Source organism: Mustela nivalis (genome assembly GCF_964662115.1).
Source record: "Mustela nivalis genome assembly, chromosome: 5".
NCBI lineage: Eukaryota > Metazoa > Chordata > Mammalia > Carnivora > Mustelidae > Mustela > Mustela nivalis.
In genome coordinates this window covers 19,147,019-19,168,131 of record NC_139024.1, presented here as the reverse complement: position 1 = coordinate 19,168,131, position 21,113 = coordinate 19,147,019, and positions in this window count along the sequence as shown.

Here is a 21,113-nt window from a genome sequence, read left to right as displayed (position 1 = left end):
CCCCCAAAAGAAGATATGTAGTCTAAGATCCATTAAAATTCAACTTTTTCTTAGACGAGAAACAGAAGACTATTTATTTGACTCCCCCTCCTTAAAAAAAAAAAAAGTCATGGCTACTTACTTTCATTCTGCTTTCTCATTATATTGTTCAAAAATCTCTCATCAAAAATATGTCGCTGTGGGCACCTGGGTGGCTCAGTGAGTTAAAGCCTCTACCTTCGGCTCAGGTCATGATCTCAAGGTCCTGAGATTGAGCCCCACATTGGGCTCTCTTCTCAGCAGGGAGCCTACTTCCCCCCCTCTCTCTGCCTGCCTCTGTGGGCACCTGGGTGGCTCAGTGGGTTAAAGCCTCTACCTTCGGCTCAGGTCATGATCTCAAGGTCCTGAGATTGAGCCCCACATTGGGCTCTCTTCTCAGCAGGGAGCCTACTTCCCCCCCTCTCTCTGCCTGCCTCTCTGCCTACTTGTGATCTCTGTCTGTCAAATAAATAAATAAAACCTTAAAAAAAAATGTCTCTGCAATTCATTTTATTCTACTTACTTTGATGAGCTTGACAGAAAGTAAAAGAACCCAGCATGATTTCCCTGTTTACTTATGAATTGCAGAGATCATGCGCAACCCTTGCAAATTGTACAGCAATCATAAAAATATTTCCTGGGATCTGTCACTACCCATTTTCTCAGCACTCTTGGGTTCTTCTAGTGAGTATTGGTAAATGTGCTTGTTCTCCATTTGTAACTTCTAATATTGAGGGAAGAAAAAAAAGCACAAAATTAAAATCCCAGGATTGCTCCATCTTTCTTAATCCAACTGTCATCAGTAGAGTTATTTTTACCTTTGCCCTATCTATAGCTTAACAGGAAACCACATCTTTTCTCTTAAGTTGGAACTCATAGAAAGCATTTTTCCGGATCCTGTTACCTAATAAGCACCGGAAATAGTAGGTCTCTTCTCATTCTTTTTCACATATCTGGCTGCATCTTTGATACATTATTGCTAGAAAACTGATTTAAATTGAAATTTAATAAAATTATACATTATTTCTTGGTTAAATATCTCCTATTCAATACATTTCCTTGAATTTGACCTTGGATTTGAATTAATCTTCCACTGGAGTTCTCAGTCATCATCTAAAGCTAATTTTCTCAATTTACCTTTTGCTCATCTCCTGTCCTCCAACTACCTCAACATTCCTTTGCTTCTCTAGCTGCTAGTAGAAGTTGTAGGCTGTGAGATTTCAAACCCAGCAACATATCACCATCAACCTATAAGGGTCTGCTTACTGCCTACTGGGTGCAAGGCACTCTGTTAGATTCAGTTGGGTGTAAAATGCATACACCAGATACAGTCTTTACCCTCAGGATCCAAAGTCTGCTTGGACATAAAGCAACGAAAAAACAATTTGGACCTGAAGTTGCAAGTAAAGAGAATTCAGAGAAAATTGAGGTAATTGAGGCTGGAAATACATAGCAAAGGCTTTAAAGGCTGGGCCAGATTTTGTACATAAAGAGGAAGATGGTAATCAGCTTGTGGACCCAACTCTTTCTGTTGAGTGGCATGCAAAGCAAGAGGGTACCCATATGCATTGAGTTTCTGAAGCATTTGTTAGACTTGGGGGAATCTGTTCCTGAACATTAGGCAGCAATGATTCTGCCTAATTAGGTTTTGTTGGAACAGCAGAAGCTGAGCAAGAGTGTAGTAACATTCATGTAAACTTTCTATTTTACCACACTTTTATAGATTTTTCAAAGCATTCCTCATTTGTGATCTCATTTGACTCTGTAAAGTAGATAGGAACCATATCTCTCGTTTTAAATATTAAAGAAAAAAAAATGAGTCTCAATGTAAGGAACTTCCCTGGTGCTTTCTGGTATTAGATACAGAATGGTAATGAAATCACTGGCCTTGTGATCCAGAACTCAGAGCATCTCCCATTGCAGCAAATGCAATTAAAAAAATCCCCAGTTTCAAGAATTATATAGTTATGATTTTCCACGGATATGTTCCACAGAAGGTTTACAGAAAAGAGTAAGTGTGTTTATGAGCTCTATCTATAAAACTTCTAATTACTGATTACAGGGGGAAGAAACCCAACTCAACTGAAAGTAAGATATAACTCTTTTAGTTTGCATAATAATTTTTAAACTACTTATATATTTATCTAAGAATAGTTTTAACTATTTTTTTATTTCAAATATCTAGTTTATTTATGACCATTCATATATTACAAGTCCTAAAGATGAACAGAAATTTTTTTATTGCCTCCCAAAACCAGAGTTCAGGTTCAGCTAATGACCAGTGGATTTTAAGATACGATTCCACCTGAAGGCTGTTTGTATTCTTTACCTAGCCTTCAACTTTCCCAGTATGGCTAATTAGTATCAATTAGATAGCACTTTCTTAAAATAACACAAATACCCATTTGCTCTATTCTTTACCTAAAATGCAAACATTTTAATTGCCCACTATTCAAAAATCCTAAGAATCTTGTTCACAGATTCAAATCTGTGAATCAATCGTAAGAATCTTGTTCACAGATTTCAAATCTGTGATTCAAATCTCACCGGCACAAATCTGAAACATGTTTCCTTCATTTATGGTCTAAAGAACTCAAGAAAGTATTATGGGATGTGGGAAACCACTATTGTTTTTGTTGTTGTTCATTATTTACAGTGTGAATGCATAATAATCACAGTAGCCGTTGAGGAAGCCCTAACCTTGAGCCAGGAACTATGCTACTATTACAGATATTACCTCATTAATTACCTCAAGAACTTTACTAGGCAAATATCATTATCCACATTTTATAAATAAAAAAAATGGGTTTGGGCAGCAGTAACTGAGTACAGAAAGATCATTTACTCGCCCCATTCCATTATTGGGATACTTCTACAAAACAAAATGTAAACATAACTCTCGTTATGCTGTTTCCCCTTCTCTGTTACCCCAAACAAAAATGTATTAAGCTAGCTCTTTTCGTTCTGCTAATAGAGAGAGGTAGTGCTGCAAATAAATCAGACGGTACATATTCAAATGAATGCAGAGCTGCTTTCATGGACACCCACCCATTCCCATCCCCGTTAATTCCACTCACCTGGGGCTTCTTCCAGAAAGTGAGGAAGCATCATGCATGTGCCTGCTGTGTGGGTGACATTTTTCTAAAGATCATGTAAAGCCAAAATTGACATTATTCACTTATCTATATCCTTAACTGCGTAAATACCATTAATTAGACGCCGCCCCCTCCTCCATGCCACCTTATTGAGCTCTTCCTCCACTCCCCGATCCTGAGACATCACCTCCCTTAGGCTTCAGCATGAAATCAAAAAAACATCCCAGCCTGTTGGATTTAATCTTTAGTCTTCTGAAAACTGGGAAACTTCAGCTGCCCTCACCAAACATTTGTTTACTTTATTCATCATTTGCTGGAACATATGTATTACCTATTATTACTCTTACCCGTCTGTTACCTACTGTTGACGCACTAACAGGTGTCTGTTACTGGTGATCACATACCATATATCATTACTGGTGATATAAGATTATTTGGAGTTTAACAAGGGACATGCCTTAACTCAAAGAATGAATAGTAGGCATTAATGAGTGAGCTAGGGGCTACACATTTGGAGGGAAGGCCTCCCTGGTTGCCCTCAAATCCTGCCTGGAAGCATTGATCTACATGCTATTCCAGCCTGAATCATCCACCTCCACATTCACTGACACCTTCTCAAGCAGGGACTCCTACTGCTACTCTTTCTTCCTTTCAAGATTTCATTTAAGTTTTCATCAGTTCACATACGGTATAGCATTCATTTCCGGGGAAGACTTTAATGATTCATCACTTGCATATAACATCCAGTGCCCATTTCGAGTGCCCTCTTTAAGGCCTATCACCCATCTGCCCCCTCCCCCCCGTCCACCTCCCCCCCTCCCCGCAACCCTCAGCAACCCTATTGTTAAGAGTCTCCTATGGTTTGCCTCCCTCTCCGTTTATATCTTATTTTATTTTTACTTCCCTTCCCCTCTCTTGATCTGTTCCGTTTCTTAAATTCCACATATGAGTGGAATCATATGGTATTTGTCTTTCTCTGACTGACTTTTCTTGCTCAACATAATACACTCTAGTTCTATCCTCATTGTTGCAAAGGGCAAGAATTCATTTTTTATGGCTGAATAATATTCCATTGTATATGCACATGCGCATGCGTGTGTGTGTGTGTGTGTGTGTGTGTGTGTGTACAAACCACATCTTGTTTATCCATTCATCGTTGGTGGACATTTGGGCTTATTTCACAGTTTAGCTATGTGAACATTGCTACTATAAACATTGGGGTGCATGTGCTCCCTCGAATCACTATTTTTGAATCCTTCGGCTAAATAGCTGGTAGTGCAGGGGAATTCAATTCTATTTTCAACTTACTATTTTCAACATACTGAGTGGCTGCACCAGTTTGCATTCCCACCAAGTGTTCCCCTTTCTCTGCATCCTTACCAACATCAGTTGTTTCTGAGTTGTTCATTTTAGCCATTCTGACTGGTGTGAGGTGACACCTCATTGTAGCTTTGATTTGTATTTCCCTGATGCCAAATGATGTCGAACATCTTTTCATGTGTCTGTTGGCCATCTTTATGTCTTCTTTGGAGAAATTTCTGTCCATGTCTTCAGCCCATTTCTTAACTGAATGTTTTATCTTTTGAATGTTGAGTTTGATAAGTTCTTTACAGATTTTGGATACTAGCCCTTTATCCAATATGTCATTTGAAAATATCTTTTCCCATTCCACTAGTTACCTTTTAGTTTTCTTGATTGTTTCCTTTGCTGTGCAGGTTTTTAGCTTGATGATGTCCCAAAAGTTCATTTTTGTTTTTGTTTCCCTTATCTACCAAGAAGTTGGTACAACTGAGGTCAAAGAGGTTGCTGCTTGTGTTCTCTAGGATTTTGTTGGATTCCTGTCTTACATTTAGGTCTTTCATCCATTTTTAATTTATTTTTGTATGGTGTAAGATAACAGTCCAGTTTCATTCTTCTGCAGGTGGCTGTCCAATTTTCTCAACACCATTTATTGAGGAACTTTTTCCTACTGGATACTCTTTTCTGCTTTGTTGAAGACTAGTTGACCGTATAGTTGTGGGTCAATTTCTGGGCTCCTTATTCTTTTCCATTGATCTATGTGTCTGTTTTGTGCCAGTGCATCCTGTCTTGATCATTAGAGCTTTGGAATACAGATTGAAATCTGGAATTGTGTTGCCACGAGCTTGGTTTTCTTTTTCAACATTCCTTTGGCTAATCAGGGTCTTTTCTTGTTCTATACAAATTTTTAAATTGTTCTAGCTCTGTGAAAAATGCTGGTCTCATTTTGATAGGGATGCATTGAACTTGAATATTGCTTTGGATAGTATAGACATTTTAACAATATTTGTTCTTGAGAATAGAATGTTTTTCCATTTCTTTGTGTCTTCCTCAATTTTTTTCACAAGTGTTCTATGGTTATCAGAGTACAGATCTTTTGTCTCTTTAGTTAGGTTTATTCCTGGATATCTTGTTGTTTTTGGTGCAATTGTAAATGGGATCGATTATTTGATTTCTCTTTCTGCTGTTTCATTATCAGTGTATAGAAAAGCAACAGACCTCTGCGCATTGATTTAATATCCTGCAATGTTGCTGAATTTCATATCAGCTCTAGCAATTTTTTAGTGGAGGCTTTCAAACCCCTTCTTTTAGAACGATCTTCCCAGTCCACCAGAATGTGGATGTATTTAATTTCTGTTCAATTACAACATGGAAGGTATGATTTTTTTTTTAGTAACAGGACATGCTGAGAGCAAATTTCTGGAAACAGGTCTTCTCCATACTATGTTATTGATGAAACACCTTTCTGTAAATAGTTCTGGGAGTGAAGGGAGAGAGGTGAAGAACAGGTGAAAAAGTAAGACAGTTGTTTCCTTGAAAGGAGTCCGTGATGTTGAGTCCACAATATTGAAGGAGAGGCAGATATTAACATACATTCACTAATACTCCTAGAAAGTGATAAATAAAGGAGACAATGGGGAATGGTGCTGAGTGTGAATTAAAAACAGAAGTGTCCCGCCTCAAGGTCATATTTGGAGTTACTGCTCTTCACTCCTTTTTCCGAGGGTGTGGCAGTGGATAACATTAATATGTTTATTTTTTGCATGTCTACATTTTACTAGTCAGCCATCTTCCTCCTAGACTTCATGACCTTCAGTACCATCTACTATGCGGTGGAGTTACATGGGATCCTGAATGGTTTCTAAACATAACGCTTATGGACCACATGCCTGAGAGTCACCTAGGACATCCATTGAAAATATGGCTTTTCTACTCCACTACAAACACATGAATCACTGGGACTCTAAATCAGCATTTTAACATGTTCTCTAGATGTTTCTAATGAACATCAAAGTTTACAAACTACGCTAAGAACAGCATTAGACTAGAATCACTAAGCCCTCATTTAGTTCATATCTAAAATTAAGAGTTGGATTAAATCTAACATCCATCCCAAATATTTCATGATTCTAGGTTAAACATTTTTATTGTCCTGTGTATTTCTTTTGGATATTTTGTATAATTTTTCTTGGTTTATTTTCCTCCAGTGTTTAATTCTGTGAAGCTTTTATTGCCCCTCACTTAGGATGTCTCTTAACATATGATTATGAAAACAACAGGACAATATGGTTTACTTTGGACATTTGGATAACCTTATATGTAACTGATTTATGGAATAATGGAAGCACACTAGACTCTGATGGAAACATTACTCCTGAAAAATTCATTTGGTTTAAACCCAAAATCATAAATTTTCAGATGCGGAACAGAAGAGGAATTCGTACTTATGCTCTATTTATTACGAATCCAACCCTCTAGGACTTGGACTTTATTTGCCCTTTGTCTAAAATATGGGTTCTAAGCACATAATTAATAAATAAGAGATGTTTTTAAAACAGGTATTTTAAGCCATCTCATCAGAATTAGCTCTGTTCTTGTTAAGCTACGAGACTGTGCATTCCACCAGAAAGGATACTCAATTTAAACAATTAAAAGTTTTCCAAATGAGTGTTATTAATTGAGCCATAGCATTACAACAAAGTCCCTTTGCACTTCCTCTTGTCAAACGTATTGAGGATGCAATGCAGAGCTATTTGGCAGGTGGCCACACTGTAAAGCAGCAGGACATACTTGGCAGATTTATAAGTCGCCAGACTTTTGTCATTTGGCTTGCTATCGTGCTTTCTATTTTTTTTCCTCTTTCCTTTTTTTTGTCCTTCCCATAAAAATATGGTGTTTTTTTTTCTCAGCAGAATTATAGTTCATAGATATAATTAGCATCATGTTAATTATCAATAATTAAATCAAAACATGATTTTGCAAAGTTTTTGCAAAGCACACAATTCTTTCAGGAAAATTTTTCTCAAGATCCCATAGGTAAACTTCAACAGGAATATGTGTAGTATTGATCTACAAATATTAATTGTAGATGTCCGTGTTTAGGCACACACCCCATTTACCTCTAAAACATGTCCATTTTACTTTACATAAATGAAAATCATATAACAATATCTATGAAGGAAACCCAAATTCCTTTTTTTTTCCCTAAAGGAAATCTGAATTTCAGTGAGTTTGACCTTTTCCATCATTAATATATGTTTTGACTGAATGTGGCTGTATGTTGGCTTCCCAAACTGATTTCTTAAGCCTTCTGCATCATATTTGATAACAAACAAAAGAATAACAAAACTCTGGCCTGAAACCCTCAAGAAGGGTCCCTGCCTTGAGCCCTGTATTTTAAAGGACTCTGCATATTACAAACGGAAAACAAAAGTGCGTAAAGGAAACATTGTCTCTGTCAATCAGGGTGCAGAGCTCAGTTCCAGAACCTGAGCTACGCCTGAAGCCTAAACACCTTCTTTCCTAGCTAACACTATTCAAGCCCCAGGGAAACACTTCATCACATCTTTTGCTCCATATCCTCAAAAGTCTGAAGTGCGCCATGAGAGGTACGCACTGCTTCAAAGTACGGTTCAGGAGCAAACACACTAAGTAAAAAAAAAGATAAATGATTAATTTACCAACTCCTTCCTCTCAGCATAAATGCAATGAAGTTTTTCATAACAAAATATTATTTCCCAGGAGTGCTGACAGCATCCTTTTATGCTTCTTTTGTGTTCCAGTTTATGGTTTTAAGGTACTTACAGATTAGGTTACTATACACCAAAGTTGCATGTGGTAACTTTTGCGATAATTTAGCAATATTAAATAATTCCTATTATCCTTATATGTGTATAGATGTAGTCAGATAACATGTCTAAGGCATCATATTGACTCTACATTAGAAACCAGGTGGCTACTGAATGCTTGAGTATTTTAACAAAAAATATATGTATATAGATATTTAACAAGTTTCAACTAACTTTTTTAAATGAAATTTTTAAAATAAAATTTAAAATATTTAAATAATTTTATTAGTACATTCATATATGTAAATCTTTTAAATGTGTATTTGCCTTTAATTTTACATAAACAATATTTTAGACACAAAATAAACTTTCTTAAAATCATATATAAATACTACTTTTAATACTTTACAATTATTTTATTTTATAACCTGACTATAATGTATTCAATGTATATACTTCTAATTCTTTATATCATTATTACCAATACATAAAAATAACTTAAAATTTTTTATTGTAGTAATATAATTAGAACTGAAATGTTCTGAAATAAATAGTATATTTATATTATTACCCATGAAAAAATCTGATTCATAAGTAAAATTCTTAAATATGCGCAAAGCTAATTAAATTCAGCTGTCTTTCATATTTTCTTAACTTTCAATATGTAAAAACCAGAGCCTTGCACAAATTCTTCTTTGGCATTAAAGTATATTTGAAAAAGTAAGAGCATTGAACAAATTTAATCAAAAGTGTGATACCTCAGTTAACATCTTTTAAATATTTAGACAAACAGTGTATATCTAATATATAATTTTATTCTTGTTCTCCCTTCTCCAATATCAGGGAAGGTCTGTTTAACAATGTAAATGTTTACTGTCTATGGATATGGAGTCTCAAATTAAGACCATCTTGTATAAGTGGAATCCTTATCCATGCTTATTCTTTCATTCAAAATACGTGCATAAACCACATGGAGAAAAATCACAATATATAGTACTAGTCCAATTTATTCCTTTAGTACATGTTTTATGGCAAACACTCATAAATAGCAGACTCGCATTATTCCTAATAGACACAAATACTATTCAAAATCATGAAATTACCCAAAAGTTGGGGCTTAAATATTATTTTCACAATATTTTTATCTAAAAGCCTCTTCTCAGTTAACCTCAGTTCCATTTTAGAAATCTTGGTCTAGGAAAAGTCAGTTAATTGGCTAATGAAACGTTTATTGGCATGTTCAAACTTCATAAGAAACTTTTTCCTCTATGTTATTATGTGTCTTAATTATGCTTGGTCATCTTTTTTAGAGCAATCATAACCCCCAAGGCATTAGGTTAATAAAAATGGATACTTTAAAAGATTGAAAAAATAATAAAAATAAAACACTATCAAATTTTGTCACCTAGAACAGCATTCTTACAAAAATATCCCATCATTTAAAAAAAAAATGACTGCATTTTCAATGACTTAAGTATCCAATAGTGGATCTGAACAGATATAAATTAATATAGACACAACCACCTGAGTTGGAGAACTGTGAAACAAAGCAATTATTTTCATAAATTAAGAATAAATCCTGATAAACCACAAAGGACCTCAAGTAGCTAAAGCAATCTTAAAAGAGAAGAATAAAACTGGAGGTATCACAATCCCAGATTTCAAGATATACTACACAGGCATAGTAACCAAAACAGTATTGTACCTGCACAAAAATGGATACATAGATCAGTGAAACAGAATAGAAAGCCCGGAAATAAACCCACACTTATATGGTCAATTAATCTCCAACAAAGGTGGCAAGAATATGCAATGGGAAAAAGACACTCTCTTCAAGAAATGGTTCTGGGAAAACTGAACAGCGACATGTGAAAGAATGAAACTGGACCGCTTTCTTACACCAACACAAAAATAAACTCTAAACGGATTAAGGACTTAAATAAGTGAGACCTGAAACCATAAAAAATCCAAAGGAGAACATAGGCAGTAATTTCTCTGACATCAGCTGTAACAACATTTTTCTAAATGTCTCCTGAGGCAAAGGAAATAAAAGTAGAAATAAACTACTGGGACTTGATCAAAATAAAAATCTTCTGCACAATGAAAGAAAAGAATCAACAAAACTAAAAGGTCACCTACTGAATGGGAGAAGGTATTTGAAAATGACATATCTGATAAAGGGTTAGTTTAAAGAATATAAAGAACTTGTACAACTCGGTACCCAATAAACAAAAAATCCCATTATAAAAAGGAGCAGAAGACATAAACAGGCATTTCTGCAAAGAAGACATACAGATAGCCAATAGACATGTGAAAAGATGGTCAACATCATCCGTCATCGGGAAAATGCAAATCAAAACTACAACGAGATATCACCTCATACCTGTCGTTTGTCTAAAATCAAAAACAAAGAAACAAGTGTTAGTGAGAATGTGGAGCAAAAGGAACCCTGTGCACTGTTGATGGGAATGCAAACTGGTGCAGCCACTGTGGAAATTTTGAGATTCCTCAAAAATTAGAAACAGAATTACCATGTTATCTTGTATTTCCACTACAGGGTATTTACTTGAAGAATACAGAACCTCTAACTCAAAAAGATATATGTACCCCTATGTTTATTATAGCATTATTTACAATAACCAAGTTATGGAAACAGCCAAGTGTCCATTGATAAATGAGCAGGTAAAGAAGAAATGGGATGTATATGTACAATGGAATAGTACTCAGCCATAAACAAAGAGTGAACTCGCCATTTGCAACATGGCTGGATCTAGAGGCATAATGCTGAGTGAAATAAGTCAGTCAGAGAAAAACAAATACCATATGATTTCGCTCGTATGTAGAATCAAATCAAACAAAGAAAAAGAAAACAACCATAAAACAGACTCTTAAATGTAGAGAACAAACTGATAGTTATCAGAGGGAAGGTGTGTGGGAGGTCAGGTCAAATAGGTGATAGGGACTTAAGAGAGCATGTATCATGACGAGCTCTGAGTAATGTATAGAATTGTTGAATTACTATATTCTACACCTGAAATTAATATAACACTGTATATTAACTACACTAGAATTAAAAAATTAAAAGAATAAAACATGTGGAAAAAAATCCTAATAAAAATAGAGGTCTTTCAAACCATAAGAGACTATTAATGTCACAAAACAAACTGAGGGTGGCCGGGGGAAGGGAGGTAGGGAGAGAGGGGTGGGGTTATGGACATTGGGAAGGGTATGTGCTATGGTGAGTGCTGTGAAGTATATAAACCGATTCACAGACCTGTACCCCTGGGGCTAATAATACATTTTATGTTTATAAAAAAATAATTTAAAAATTTTAAAAAATAGAGGTCTCTGAAAGCCATATTTTAAAATGATATTGTGAAAATACCCATAGACTACCGAAAAACAAAGGATGTGATTATTCAACTATATGAAAGAACACACACACAATCACAAGATAGTGTACAGTTGGTTATTTGAAAATAACCTAAAATGATTATTCATTCAATCCAACAAATTATTCTCTTTTTTAAAGAGATGTAAAAATCTTAGACCAAGTTAGTGTAATATTCTTGGATTTTACTTTGCTTTGTATATCACTTCAGCTCATAAGAAAGTAAAAATTTTAGAAGATATTCTCCTCATCTGTTCACAAATGCAATTTTGTTCTGACCTCTCTATTTCAAAACACCCCATGAATATATCTGATGTAGGCAAGAGGTTGGTCACTTCATTTTCTTTATTTGCAAACTCTTTCTTTTCTCTAAATCCTAACATGACTCTGTGACAGTTAGTCACCAGAAAGTACTCTCATTTTGCAATAATCAGATTTACTGTCATTGGACAGAATAGGAAATGATATGAACTAAAAAGAGATTCTATCTTAAACATTTTGGAAAATGAAAGAAAATTTCAAATGACATCTTCAGAGAGCTGGAAAACTAATGTCATGTGTTCATCTTGAAAATTTTGATAAATGTTACATTGTTGAATGAGCATTCTTGATACACTTTATAGTCAACACATAAATAAATGTACTAGAACCTCTTTATCATTATTATTTTAAAAATCCTCTTAAATTGACAGCATATAATTTCTATCAATCAAGTAAGTTTTTCCAATACTTATGCATACTTAAATGAATTTTCATGCCATCATTTATTCTTTTTAAAAATTTTTATTTATTTTTTAAATTTCTTTTCAGTGTTCCAGAATTCATTGTTTATGCACCACACCCAGTGCTCCATGCAATATGTGCCCTCCATAATACCCACCACCAGGCTCACCCAACCTCCCAGCTCCCACCCCTTCCAATTTCCCTCAACTCCCTTCTCCTCTCCATCTCCCCTTGTCCTCCATGCTATTTGTTATGCTCCACAAATAAGTGAAACCATATGATAATTGACTCTCTCTGCTTGACTTATTTCACTCAGCATAATCTCTTCCAGTCCTGTCCATGTTGCTACAAAAGTTGGGTATTCATCCTTTCTGATGGAGGCATAATACTCCATAGTATATATGGACCACATCTTCCTTATCCATTCATCCATTGAAGGGTATCTGGGTTTTTTCCACAGTTTGGCGACCATGGCCATTGCTGCTATGAACATTGGGGTACAGATGGCCCTTCTTTTCACTACATCTGTATCTTTGGGGTAATGCAATTGCAGGGTCATAGGGAAGCTCTATTTTTTATTTCTTAAGGAATCTCCACACTGTTTTCCGAAGTGGCTACACCAACTTGCATTCCCACCAACTGTGTAAGAGGGTTCCCCTTTCTCCACATCCTCCCCATCATTTATTCTTATATTTGCTTTGAAAGTTGCTAATTACTGTAATGTACCGTAGTTCATTTATATGAGCAGTTAAGTTTAGTTTTATGATGTATACAGATGTGAAGAAAGCTCTTTGCGAAAGATAAGTAAAAAGAAAACTTTTACTTCAGAGTATTAATATTTTTTCTTCAAAAAATTTTAATGAGATTATAGTTTTTAAAATGATTACTGTTTTTCTATACCTATATAATATTTTCTTTCTAAAATAAACACTGGAAATCAGTATGAGGGTGGAATGATAATGACATGTTTTATAGAACAAGATAATGTACAGAAATTGGTGTAACACTGAGAAGTTATATTTTTTGACCGAATCAGAATAATGCTTTGTCAGGATACCTTTTATATTTGCATTTATTTATTTGGCTATATTCAAAGTCCTGATCTACCCACATAGCTCTGCCTATACTGTGTTTGCAATCAGTAAACACTATTCTTTAAACTATCAATTTGCAGATTTTGTAGACTTCTGCTTTCATCTCATTTCATTTCATCTCCAAGTTTCTTAGTTGTATTTTTATATTTAACTAAATATACATAATATTAACATTGAATGGTCTGCAAACTATCTGACCCTGAAAAGATATATTTATGTTACTTCAATATCCGAGTCTCACCTACACACTTATTAGATGAAATTATTGTTCATAAAGAACTAATTATGTTTCTGGGTTTTATCACACATTAACCTTAAAAAAGTGAATAACACACCAGAAAACAGGGCCTTAAATTTTCAGGGTTGTACTGATAATTATAATTTTAAAACCAATGGTTCTACAGAAGAACACTGACCCAGTTTACCTTCAGTGGAAATGCAGTATGGAGGAACTCATCCCATTAACCTGAACCACATAAAAAAATCAGGGAAAGTGTTCTATTGAGGAGCTGGATATCTTCACTTAAAAACAATATGGCTTAAGTCCCCAGGGAACTAGTAATAACCAACTGCAAAGTTACACTGGCCTCCTTTTCTGCAAAGCAATCTTTGAGAGTACTCACCACTCATACCAGTGTCCACTTCCTCCAGGCACAGAACTCAACTCATCAGAAGGCACCACTACCGGTTGTTGGAGCAGACCCTGCCCACCAGACCTAGTGGTCACTGCACAGAAATTACCTTGTCCCTGTCATCACAGTACATCCTATGTACAGTATATCCCATGTACATCCTATGTACTTCTATGTGTTCTTTGAATGATATATCAGTAATCAAAGAGTCTGGGTTTAACAGGGTCCTGAGATGATTCAGTATGCATACTACAGTAAGAAACACAGAACTAGAGCAGTTTCCTCAAATTATCTGTGGATTTTATTAGTGATTTCTTTACAATCCATATTTTTGTAAACTATAACAAAATTACTAGAATAAGGAAACAAAAGATCCAAAGGCATACAAACTGCTACAAATATGATTTTTTACTGTACACAGACAAAATAGCATTCCATCAAATTTGTAAGGTGTTTGGTGATAATTTTTCAAAAATGTGTGCTATCAAGATTGTCACCCACTTAACTGAAAATTATTTCATTATGCAATCTATCGTAATCTAGAGGAGTTCCAGTTTTTCAAGCTTCTAACTTTTATTTTTGCCTTTCAATTTTATCTGCCATTGGAAAATAGGTTGCCTATTTTCCTCACATACATGCAGGTATTGAGATCATTTAAAAGAGCAAAACAAATAAAAAGATGAGAAAGTCCAGCTAAACAATTCCCATCTTTAAACAGTTGAGAACAAAGTACTTCTGATTTTGCAGATGCCCAGAGAATGTATTTCATATTTTAAACCTTGACAGAAATTTTCATCCTCTTGCCTCAGCATGTAATAATAGTAGTCAATAATCAGTTTCCATATTATCTCATAATAAAGAGAATAATCTCTAATTTAATGCATCAAACTTACATAATTCATAATTTTTACAACATTGCTAGAGGCACTGCTTAGTGCTGCTGTCTTTTTATTTTAATAGCAAGGGCTATTTCTCTTGTTGGAGAAAGAAGAATATTGCTTGATTCTTAACCCAAGCTCCTCAACCTAGATAACTACTCCAGAACATTCTTCTGTCACAGCCAACATCAGAATACATCACACACCATCTGACCACGCTCCTGCACCAAAATTAAACCCCAAACCAAATTTGTTGATAATAATCCTCCATAGTCTTCTTCCTTTTATATAGTTCAGAGCTAGCATTCATTGTCAGCTAAGTCCAAAAAAATTATTCTTCTTATATGTCATCATATTCAAATTGCACATGTATGAAGAGAACTGCCATGTTAATGATATATGTGTATTTGTCAAGTGCCATAAGTGATATCATGCTTGCTAGTTTTGTTTATTCTTTGCATAAGTCTTCCGTAGAACTAAACAGTTCTTGAAAACATCAAACTATAATGTTGTTAGAAACTGATATACAATCTTACTTCTCTGCAGACTTTCCATTATCTCTAGCAAATCATCTTTGATCCATCCTTCCACTGGTGCGTCAGCATTTGGATGATTTCTTATTTTTAACAACCCAAAGTACTACTTTACAAAAAGGCTGATAATTACTAATATTTATATATGAAATATGAAACATCTTCCTTTAGCTTTTGAATTTAATAATCTTCTTGTTAGACTCTATTTTCTAAGCCTGTGGTCTATGATTTTTATGTAAATGACTCGAATTTTAATGGTATCTTTATTTACTTCTTTAGCCAGAACCTCTTAGCTAATAACCAACTGTGATTTTATTTTATTTTTTAAATTAATTTATTTATTTTCAGCATAACAGTATTCATTATTTTTTTCACCACACCCAGTGCTCCATGCAATCCATGCCCTCTATAATACCCACCACCTGGTACCCCAACCTCTTCAAAACCCTCAGATTGTTTTTCAGAGTCCATAGTCTCTCATGGTTCACCTCCCCTTCCAATTTACCCCAACTCCCTTCTCCTCTCCATTTCCCCATGTCCTCCATGCTATTTGGTATGCTCCACAAATAAGTGAAACCATATGACAATTGTGATTTTAATACCCCACCAACAATTATGGTTACAAAATAGATCTTGATGGATGAAGGATCATAATTCCAAGTATAAATGAGTCAAACTCCTTTGTTCTTTATTTTTTTTGAATCATTGTCACCATCATCAGCATTTTTTTTTACTTCTGTATCCATAGTTATTAACCAAAAATAATCCCGTGAAATTTATTTTGCCTATATTAATTAGAAATGCAAATAAATAATACATGTTATGTCCACTGTTTAGCTAATAATATTAAGTTATACATTTAATTTGATTAAAAGACAATGATTGGGGGGGCACCTGGGTGGCTCAGTTGGCTAAGTGTCAAACTCTACTTTGGTTCAGGTCATGATCTCAGGGTCACGAGGTGGAGCCCCATGTTGGGATCTGTGCTGGTCTTGGAGCCTGCTAGAAAGTTTCTCTTTCCCTCTCCTTCTGTCCCTTCCCTCTTTTTCCCTCCCTCTCCATAAATAAATAAATAAATAAATAAATAAATAAATAAAATAATGATTGGAAAGTTAGAAGTTATAAGAATAAACAAACGCTTATCTTTTTTATTAACATTTTTTTTAATTTTTTTAAATTTATTTGACCGACAGAGATCACAGGTAGGCAGAGAGACAGGCAGAGAGAGAAAGGAAAGCAGGCTCCCTGCTGAGCGAGAGCCTGATGTGGGGCTCGATCCCAGGACCCTGGGATCATGACCTGAGACGAAAGCAGAGGCTTTAACCCACTGAGTCACCCAGGTGCCCCTCTTATTAACATTTTTGAGTTACAGTTCACCAACCTGAAAATATCACATGTTGTAGCAGATTCTTACTGGGCACGATTATCATGCACCTCATGCCACATATGACACCATAGGTTTGACAGTGGTCTCACTGGCTTATCTCATTGAGACAAGTCAGGAGCTTACACAGCACAATGATATTCAGTTGCAGTAAAAGCTGCGAAAGGCTTACTCTCAATTTCTGTAACTATCTCATTGCAGAGCATCAGACAGACCATTTGCAAGCTGGTGCCATTCGGTAAACCATATTTGACTGGCACTGATCCAGTCTGGCTTTCAGTTTTGTTGGATTTATTTCACTATGGATCTATGGAGCACAGTGTCCTGCTATGAGGTGAAGGTGGTTAGAGCACATAACTCTACTGGAGATGCTAGAAGTCTATGTAGGGCGACAAAGAAATAGATGGTATTTTTGTGTATGTAATTGCACGGGATTTTCCTTAGAGTATCCAGAGATTCAACTAAGTTCAAATTAGAGATCAGGGAAGTTTTCCTAGAGAAGATAATGCCTGAACTACATCTATTAAAAGATGAACGAGTAACAGTGAAATACGGGAAATCTTTCCATGGAGAGAGAACATCTTAAGGAATATTATGGCCTAAGGGTGTGCTGGAGGAAAGGGTTGGAGGAGTGGGGACACAATGAACACTCTGGTGTTTCTGAAGGGTGAAGTAGAGGACAGGTCGTGACAAAAGAGGGAACTGCAAGGGCAGGAAGTTCACTTTATTAACCCAGGAACTGGATGCATCATGTCCCATAAGAGATAAAGCAATTTGTTTCCTTCTGTGTGATATGTTTCATTTATGAACATATGGGAGGCGGGCACAAAACCAACCCATTTCATTAATATCCAATCTACCATTCAACTCTCAGCCATTGTGCATCAGCTTTTTCTTAATGGTCTTCAAATGTTTCTGTTAGTCCTGTCACCCTAAAGTCTCCTTTGTCACTCTGACCGTGAGTCCTTAATTTCTCAAGCACTAATCATCTACTCAGGTGTTATTCCAGAACGTTGCTTCTGTCCTTCAAACTATGCCCTTCTCTGATCTATTGTCGTATTTATGAGCCAAAAGGATGAAAAGAACAGGTTACACTGACTTTGGATAATTTTATTATGTGTAGGCAGGTAGCATTTAAAAACGAATCCAGAGAACAAATTGAAGGATGCTGGAGGAGGAGTTGGGGAATGGGATGGGGATGGACAAAATGGGTGAAGAGGGGTGGGGGTTATGGGCTTCCAGTTATGGAATGAATAAGTCATGGAGATGGAAGTAGAGGGAATGTAGTCAGTGATACTGTAGTAGTGTTGTATGGTGACAGATGGTGGCACAGCAGAAGGTATGGAACTGTCAAACCACCATGCCGTACATCTAAAACTAATGTAATATTGTGTGTCAACTGTACCCAAATATTAAAAGAACGAACAAAACTTTAAAAATCACAGAACACTACACCAAAAACTAATGATGTCCTATATGGTTGTGACTAACATAACATTAAATAAAAAGATTCCTTTTTGCATCTGTAAAATATGGGAGATATAAGTTGAAAGTTACTAGAAATCAAAATATTGGCTTTATTTCTATATTTTTCATTCAAATATGCTCTTCGTCAATAATCAGAATCGCTATATTGTTAGGCTGAATTCCCATCCTAACTTCCTTTCTTAAGCCTGAGAACCTTAAATAGCAGCCTGACTCTTATTTTCTGACTCTCCCTTTATTTTTTTTCCCCTGAATCTCCTTTTAAAATTCACTTTGTCCATGAATCCATCCACTTACTGTGAAAATAATTTGATCACTCTGAAGTGCTATTGATTTGCTTTTACTTTATGTCCTTTTTCCATTTCATCAGTGTAGGAAACTGGATGTTACCCTTTCCAGTTAATTAATGTATTAATCCATGATGTTTCATTACTTAAAGGTGCAAGCATACCTTTTAACACAGTATGTTCCCAGAAGCTATATCAAAAAACAGGTTGTTAGAAAATAGAACCTACTTTTTTTATAGAAATAAATTAAAATCAGGAGATGTGCTTTTTGTTTTAATTTCTTTCATTTGCTTAGGTTTCTCTTTTTTTACTGGGTCTAGCTACTCAGAACAAGAGAAATCAAAAATAAATTTATCTTTAATCTTGTGAATATACTTTGGACAAGTAATACTTTAGAAGCAACCTCTACAATCATTTTTTTGAAGATTTTATTTATTTATTATTTGAGAGCAGAGGCAGGAGCAGAGGGAGAGGAGCAAGTAGACTCCACGCTCAAGACGGAGCCCAACACGGGGCTCAACATGGGACTCCATCTCACCACTGTGAGATCATGACCTAAGCTGAAATCAAGAGTCCAACGCTTAACTGACTGAGCCACCCAGATACCCCTACAATCATTTAACCTTCCAAGGCAGTTCTCTTCACTGAATAAAACCCATGTAAATGCCCGCTATAAAAAAGATATTGACACATAAAAATACAACTTTATGGACCCATACAGTAGGCTAACTATAACTTATACATTACTTAAATATTCTAAAATAATGTATTTGTTTTCTGATTCAGAATCTGGAATAGCTTCTGGACTGGATTTGGGTATCCTCACCATTTGAGATCATTGTCAGGGAAAGTTTGAATGATAGTCTTCCTTTTGCTCATATAAATATCCTTATCAAAAGAAGACAGTTTTACAGTTGTCCCATAGACCTTGGAACATTCTTAAGGTCCTGAAATAAGTAGTTAGTATTTTTACTGTTGATTTAGTGGACATTGCTTAAAATAAAAAGCCAGTTTTTAAAGTAAGGACAAAGTCAATACTTTCCCTGTTTTCTTCCACTCTCTTAGGTAAAGTTTTTCACCTGAAGTCTCTTGATATCTGCAGGGGTGTGCTATGTGCTTTAATAGCTTATTAATATTCTGATTAATAGCCATCAGAAAATTTTAAGTGCTGTTTCCCTATTCATTCTTTGTCACTCTAGCGCCATTTTGAGATTTGTTTGACTATCGTCACTGACCTTAATACTTCATTGGAAAAAAGAAAACTTTATAATTAAGTATTCAATAACCATGCTGTCTTTTCAAAAGAAGCCTTAAAATCACACCCGAAGAATTGTAAAAACAGCACTAAGTAGTGCTAATTTGTGAGTATTTACTTGGGGTTGGGAATGCCAAATAGCAAATAAAAGGCACTGTGAGCTGTGGTGTGAATGTTAATTGGTCAGTAAGAAATAAGAGATGTGGTGAAGTTCAAAGTTGTAGGAAATGACTAACCATAGGCAGCAATCCAGCAAAGTACTGAAAATCACGTGCTCCAAATTCACTCTCTGTGGCCTCCACTACTTCTGCAGAACTGCTTCAGACTTGCCAGCACAAGGGTAGGATAAATCATAAAGGGCAACAATTGCTTGTGCTGTTTCCAAATTGTTTCAATACCTATGCAATAGCTAACCTTTGCTCAGATTCATTAATTATAAAAGCAATTAAATATTTTGAAAAAGATATCAGTGGTTTTTATCAACATATATAATGAGTAATTTGACTTTGGATCCTCTGGAATTCTCCCATTTCTCTTAAATTAATTTTGTAATTTGGATTTTTCTAAATTCTCTCTTTACTCTGGGCTTCCCAAAGTGGAAATCATGGTATGTTGTATTGTCTATAGCCTCAGCATCCCCACCAGTGCCTATATAAATAAGGTGCTCAAAAACTGTGTGTGGAATTGCTTTGTTTTAAATACTGCTCCATTCCACAGATACAACTCTTTCTATTCCATAACAGCCCACTCCCTTCTTTATTTTATTTATTTAATTTTTTTGGTGTTATTTCACCCTCCACTGTAAAGATTGCATTGATGAAAGTTAAAAATAACAAAAACCTACACGCTTTGTGTTTGCAAATAAGCTCATGAATGGAGTTCACATCTTTGATCTATTTCTTTTCTTTGTTCACATCTGTTGTCCATTTTAATAAAAATTCTCTTTCAGAGCTTGAACTGCAACTTTGATCTACCACCATGCTTTTGTCTACTGGACCTCAGCATGAGGCATCAGGCTGCAGAGATTTTCACGGGAGGAAAAGATAGAACATAAATCCCCAGTGACCTTCTAAAGAATGGATTTAATATTTTGACCGTACCTTTCTTTAGAGTACGAGGATGTTTCTAGGGTAGGTCAGACACTTAGAACTGTGTTTTGAAGAATTACTTGCATTCTGTTCCTTCTCAAGAATAGGTAATGCTTAAACCAGATATTAAATGTCCATGTTTAAAAACAAACAAACAAACAAA